Source organism: Pseudorca crassidens, chromosome 15, assembly GCF_039906515.1.
Source record: "Pseudorca crassidens isolate mPseCra1 chromosome 15, mPseCra1.hap1, whole genome shotgun sequence".
Lineage (NCBI taxonomy): Eukaryota > Metazoa > Chordata > Mammalia > Artiodactyla > Delphinidae > Pseudorca > Pseudorca crassidens.
In genome coordinates, this window is record NC_090310.1 from 15,166,254 (window position 1) to 15,173,577 (window position 7,324).

Here is a 7,324-nt window from a genome sequence, read left to right on the forward strand (position 1 = left end):
CATGGGCAACAATTAGATCGAGAGAATGTAAACGTGTAATGATTGATAGGATTATGAAAGTTGGAATGCTTCAACAGGTTATACGTAAAGAATTTGTGTCTCCTTTTATGGGAATGGATATTATCTTTGGCTGTGGAACATTTCCCCTACCCAGTATTGCAAACCAAAACCTCTGGATGAAGTCCTAATGGAGGCTACAGTTAGAAATGTAAGGTAAAAGTTTGTAGGAAGATTGATACATTCCAACAGTCTTTATAGTGGTTGCATTTCTTTTACTTGGTTGTATTATGGGGGTGGACATCTACTCTCACAGGGGAATATTTCCCCTACGTAGTATTGTGTAAAACAGAAGGCATGTAAATCCGCCCTTCCAGCAATGCTAATTGGACATGCTAAATGGGAATCAGGAAGATTCCCTGAGCTCACACATTGTAGAATAGAAGCTGGAGTGTTGGTGCAGACAAATTCTCCCTGTGATAGCCCTATGTGAGATAGCCCTGCGTGGAGCACAGACTGGGACATATGGCAAAGCCTATGAGCAATGCCTACTGGGACTTAGGACTGGAGAGTTGAAACACTCTGATGAAGATGGTGGTGCCCAAAAGAGTTCCATAGTAAAATGGAAATTGCTTATATAGGGTCTTATTTTGGGGAGAATGCAAGGAGGACATAGATACCAGCAGGGAGCCTTTTCCCCGCTAAGACTGACTCTGGAACTGTGTGAGGAGTTGATGGATTCTATTGTCGCTTGGTCAGTGCCCTATAAACAACTCTCCTCTGACAGACAAAGAGCTACTTGGTTTGTAGATGGCAGTTCCAAGGTAAATGGACAACATTCTGATTGGAAGGTCACCAATCTGATTGAAGGAGGTAAAAAGAGATCAGCCTGGTGTGCTGAATTGCATGCTGTTTTCCTAGCAGTGATGGAAGAGTTGAACAGTGGTAAAAGCCCCTACATTTGGGTTTTTAATGACTCATGGGCAGCGGTCAATGCCCAGTCCATTTGGTCAGGTGGGAGGTTAATGGAAACCTGACCTGTTAAAGGGATGTCCATAAGGGGCGCAACCCTATGGAAATCCGAGGAGTGCATTAAACTAGGACATGTCTATGCCCATCAGAACTCCCTTCCAGGTTTGGAAAGTGACTGGAATTAACAAGCAGACATTCCCACATGCTCTCTCTTTTTCTTTTTTTTAATATATTCATTTATGGCTGCATTGGGTCTTTGTTGCTGTGCTTGGACTTTCTCTCGTTGCGGTGAGCAGGGGTTACCCATCGTTGCAGTGCACGGGCTTCTCATTGCGGTGGCTTCTCTTGTTGCAGAGCACAGGCTCTAGGCACGTGGGCTTCAGTAGTTGTGGCACGCAGGCTCTAGAGCACAGGCTCAGTAGTTGTGGCACACAGGCTTAGTTGCTGTGCAGCATGTGGGATCTTCCCAGACCAGGGCTCGAACACATATCCCCTGCATTGGCGGGTGGATTCTTAACCACTGCTCGGCCAGGGAAGTCCCCCCACATGCTCTCTTGAGATGGCCCCTTGGGTCCAGAAATGAGGGGACATGGGGGCACTGCAGCAATGCAGAGATGGGTTGAATCTAGACATGTTCCTTTTGCACCTGTTCAATAACAAAAATGCAAACAAGTAAATTTTAAAGATCTAATTGGCTTTATAAAATGATTCATGAATTGGGCAGCATCTCATCTAGCAATAGAAAGGAGCTCCATCAACCTGCAGGAAACAAAAGGTCTTTAAAGGTAGAGAGGGAGCAGAGAAAAGGAAATTATCAGCAACACAAGCATTGTTTTAGGCAAGGTCATCCTTCTAAGCAGGAATGGAAGGGTTTATCAGCAGATTTCTTCCTTGTGCTGCCCAGGAAATTCCAGGTTTGCTGGCTAAAGGTTGCATTCCTGGGGAAGATTGAAACTGTAATTAGTTATGTATTGAGTCTTGGTTTGCTGACATGGGAACCTAACAAATGTTACTCCATTTGGGGACCACTGTCTCCTTTTTATCACACTCTCTAAGGTACAAAATGTCATTAAGAACTGTACTGTCTTCCAGCAAAAGAGACAGAGACTGCAGGTGGTTAGAGACTGCAGATTTCCTGGTGGGAAGGCCCTGAACATAGCTGTCAAATCAGACTGATTCTCCTAGCCCTGGGGGCTGCAGATGGATCCTGACAGGAATAGACACTGACTCTGGAATGGGCTTTGCTTACTTGGTGGTAGATGCAAATGATTAGAACATGACGAAAGAACTGGAAGAGAAGATATTATACCAATATGGATGGCTAACCATCATTTCTTCAGACCAAGGAACTCACTCTAGAGCCTATAATGTCCAACAACGGGCAGAGAGATGTCCTCCTTGGAGTACTAGTTTGATAAAGAATTGGAACTGACAGTTAAAGCACTGGTTGTCTAAAACAGAGTGGGGGTGGGGATAAAGGCATGAAAAGCTGGCTTACATGCCTTTACAAGTGTGTACTCATATCCAACACAAAAACAAGTGGGGCCAAAATAGTGTCCCTACTGGATAGATTTCTCCATTTTTTTGGCGGACCTGTTACAGAACTGAACTTGAGTCTGCTCATCCGCTACACAGCAAAGCCAGTCTACTGGTTATGGTGAAGGAATATTGCAGGGCACCAAACAAGGAGAATGGGCAGCTCATGCTCAAAAGACCTGAGCTCCCCAGTGGCTTTCAGGGAAGGGTTTTTAAAGGTAACACTTGGCGTGAGGGGTGCAGCTCCTGCACTTTCTTCTGATTGGTTGGTGGTGAGGTAACAGGGTGATGTTTCTGGAATCTTAATCATCAACCCTCTGGTCGCAGTCAGTCTGGGATCTACGTGCTTGTAGTCAGCATATAGTTAGCATCCTCCACCTGAGTAAGAGTCTTAGTTTCTGCAGAACAAATCAAAGACATGTGTCAGATCATTATGTATGTTCCTTGAGGAGGAACTAGGACTCTGTTTTATCACTGAACTATTGTTTAAGCTATCGTTACTTTTCTTGCTTGACTACTTTTCCTTTGTAGCTGCATTCCCTCACTTCCTTAATTAGCTTGAGTCTGCTCTTTGAAGCTCAGGGAAATCATAAGAGACAAAAGCTTTCTTTCTACAAACAAGAAATGAGGGACTCAGAGGGGATTTTGTACTTGGGAAGGTCCCCCAGGGTCCTGCTTGGTTTCAGATCTGGGGAAGGGAGGTTAGGGAAGGTGCTGTTATTCTCTCTTCCTTGCATCACTTCAACTTTTTTTTCTTTCCTCCTCTTCTTGATGCAGTGGTTATAAGACCAGGGCTGCAACTACAAAGGCAGGAAATGGGGGTGATTCCTAAGCAAGAAACTCTGACTGTGTTTTTAACCTTTATGTTGGAATTCCTAAGGGCCTGATGGGGCAGGACATACCTTCACCCCATCTGACAAAATTGGGGCTAACAATAAATACAGCTATATTGCCTGGTGGTAAAGATAGCCCACCAGTTCCGCGCCTGTGTAACCTTACATTTTCTGAATAGAAGTGGATTGAAGGGGAGGCATTTGCTACACCAGTGCTGCTGCCTGCAATCTAGACCAGTACAGTGGCCAAACTTAATGTCTCTTCCAAAGGTGGAAACGTTTGGGTATAAAAGGAGAGAAGGAAAAATAGTAGTTCCGGGTAAAGGAATGAATAAATGGGTTATGTAACAAGGGAAATCTAATATTACATTAACACCTCCAAAGGGGCTCAGAGCAAGAGATGATGTTGTCTCTTAGCTCAATTATACCAAAGGCCTGAAAGGGTGAAGCCACGTGTTGCTGACTCCACTTCTGCTTTTGGAGCCTCACAATGTTAAATGGAAGCCTGAGAACCTGAGTGGCCTCACCCTGATATGCTTTTTCATACCATAGGACGATGGACTGGATTGTTACCAGTAGCTGATAGTTATTAATAGGGATTCTAGTAATATACCAGTACTTCTGACTTTTCTGGTTGTTTTACTATAAGAGAGCCATGTTGGAAGACCAGCAGTTGGACTGCGATATTATGATTTACAATAAGAAATATATATTTGGTCATGGCCCCTGGCACAGAGCTTCTAAAACTCTTGGAATTCAGTGATGCGAGTGGCAGAGGTATCTTTTGTTACGTTAATGAGGTGACTTTTGGAAAGCACCTAAGGATGGGGGCTGGTTGCCAGTAGAGTGGACCAAATGATTACGGGGTTGGAATTTTCAGCCCCACCGAGAGGGGAGAGGGGCTGGCGATTGAGTTCAATCACCACTGGCCAATGATTTAATCTACATGCCCATGTAATGAAGCCTCTACAAAAATTCAAAAGGACGGAATTTGGAGAGCATCCGGGTTGGTGAACACGTGGAGATTTGGGTAGACTGATGCACTCAGAGAGGTCGAACACTGTACCCTTTCCCCAAACCTTGCCCTCTCTTCCATCTGGCTGTTGCTGAGTTACATCCTTTTATATTAAACCAGTAATCCAATGAGTGAAATGTTTCTCTGAATTCTGTGAGCCACTCTAGCAAAATTAAGCAAACCTCAGGAGGGGGGATGGTGGGACCGTCTAATCTACAGCCAGCTGGTCAGACGCACAGGTGATAGCCTGGATTTGCAATCAGTGTCTGAAGTGATGGCGAGGAGCAGACTTGTAGGACTGAGCCCTTCACCTTGTGGAATCTGATGCTCTCTCTGGGTAGTGTCAGAATTGAGTTAAATTGCAGGACACCCAGCTGGTTCCGAGAATTGCTTGGTGATATGGAAAACGACACACACACACACACACACACACGCACGCACACCATTCAAACTGGGGTGCTCAGAACCGTCAAAGCTATACTTAAAAAATAATTAAACACGGGTGCGCCTGCCCCCCCCATGGATGCCACAACTGTTGGACTTTGGGGGCCCAGCCTAGGGCAGTGCTGCAGGGCTGCTGATCCCTAGTGCTCTTATTGACTGTATGCATGGACCACCCACCCTCCAGCCCGGGGCTGCTCAGGCCTGGTTGCCTTCATGGAGGAATCCTCCCCAGGAGGGCAGAGATGGGTGCTGGAACCTTAATTCCTCAGCCTCCTGGGATTCGGCCAGCCAATGCTCTCTGTCTCAAATACTGTGCTGTGAGTTGTTTCAATAAAGAGCCCCCAGGGCTGAAAAAAATAATTAAAGAACACATTTAATATTCTCTTCAAATCAGTGTGAGGGAGGATATTTTTACAGCCTTTCACCAGAATAATCTGTGCTTGCCTCAGTAACAGAGGCATGGACACAGGTCCCCACAGCTTAATTTCTGCATCCGGTGGTTTTTTTTCTTCTTCTCCTACTATTTATTTTGATTGAACAAGAAAATCCTAATTCAAAACTATAGGTCAATAGAATGGCTGCATGTGTTGACAGCTGTGCATGATAATTCTAGATTTCCAGATAAAACATGAACACCTAAAGTCATGAAAAAGTCTCTCAGATGACTTTATTTTTACTTTATTTTTTATTTATTTATTTTGGCTGTGCCGGGTCTTAGTTGTGGCACATGGGAGCTAGTTCCCCAACCAGGGATTGAACCTGGGCCCCCTGCATTGGGAGTGTGGAGTCTTACTCACTGTACCACCAGGGAAGTCTCTCTCAGATGACTTTTAGAGTTTCATCAGGTGCTAAGTTGATGAACATTCCAAAGAGGGGAGCTTGAGTGTTGGGATTTAGGAAGAGTAGCACTGGATTCCTAGCTCTGTCTTTGATTGCATTTCCTCAGACTCTGTGCTCTGCTACAGCGTTAAGATGTAGTTTTGAATCATGTCTACCACGGTATTATTTGTTATTTGTTTTTCTCTGATGAGTAAAGACCATCTTGAAGTCGGGGCAAACACAAAAGTTCGTAACACAATTTGGTCTTAAGAAATCCCAGTGGCTTTTCCTTCACCTTGAAAATTGTGATATTTTGGCCTTAGACAGGTTTAAGCTATTTAAGATACTAAATAATATATTGCTGAAATGTGAAACTTGAACAAACCACTTGAAATTTTAAAACTGGGTTTATGTTCATCGTCAGAGTCTGATAAAAATTCTCTGTCTCATTAGCCGTTTAAAGATCGCATGGAATTACAATGGAATGCTACTGTACAATAAAAAGGAATGAAATACTGGTACCCACAGCAATATGGCTGAACCTCAAAATCATTATCCTGAGAGAAAGAAGCCTAACAAAAAGTAGCAAATCCTGTATGATTCCATTTACAGAAAATCTTTTAAAAATGCAAAACTAACATATAAGGACAAAAAGAAAATCAGTGGTTGCCTGAGATTAAAAAGAGGCATAAAGTTGGGAAAACTGGATCTCTACATGCAAAAGAGTAGCAAGGGCAATCCAGCATCCTTGGCAATGTACCGTCCCACTCGGGCAGTATAGCTGAAGGGTTCGTTGTTAGAGCTCATATCCGGGCTACAGCATCAGCTTCCTCATTGCCAGGGGTGTTGGCGCCCTCTGAGCCAGGATATGGAGGACAGTGAGGACTGACTCAGGCTCTTGCAGGCACACCCAAATGTCTTTCCACATATCCTGGCCCCACAAGTGCTTATTTATGATCATCCGCCCCTCAGCTTCCCATTTTCTAAGCTATAAGGTTAATCCCTTTAGAACAGCCCAAATGTAAGTGCAAAGTGTTAACGGCCAGAGCTCATGACTGATCACCAGGCAAACCTCTCTGAGTTCAGCCCACTGGTGCACCCCAGCCAGACCCATCTGTATACCAGGCATCAGCAGGCATCTCCCCCACTCCCTCCTTACAGGCCACAGGACCAGGATTAGGGGCAGGAGAATTTGGAGGACAGGGTGTCCCTCTGCTGCAGACGGGCGAGCCCTTTTGTCAACTTGAGAGTTAGCGCCAGGCAGAGGTGGGTCGATGACACATGTTGTCAACCTTCCCCGTCAACAGGAAGGGAGATTCTTACCATGATTGCTGTTCCTTCATGAGAGACTCCACTTGGACGAGTGCTGTGTGCACTGCTAGGAGCTCGTGCTATATGCAGGTGTATTGGGTTTCTACACCCTTCTAGAACTGGGACCAAAATCTTAGGGGTACTCCCTCCTGTTGTCTCTGAGGCTGTGCCGAACTCATACCTCCCAGAGTCACAGACGCATCTAACTCCAATGGTAGTCCTGCTTGGGGGAATGCCTAAAGCTTCAATCTGCTTCACTAGTGTCTTGCCTTCTCAAAGGCGGCTTGTTGCTCTGATCCCCTGTACCACACGTGCCCTTCCTTTATCAGGCAGTATAAGGGACGGAGGCACTGTGCAGGGTGAGGAATACAAGTCCTCCAAACCCCAAATCCTACAA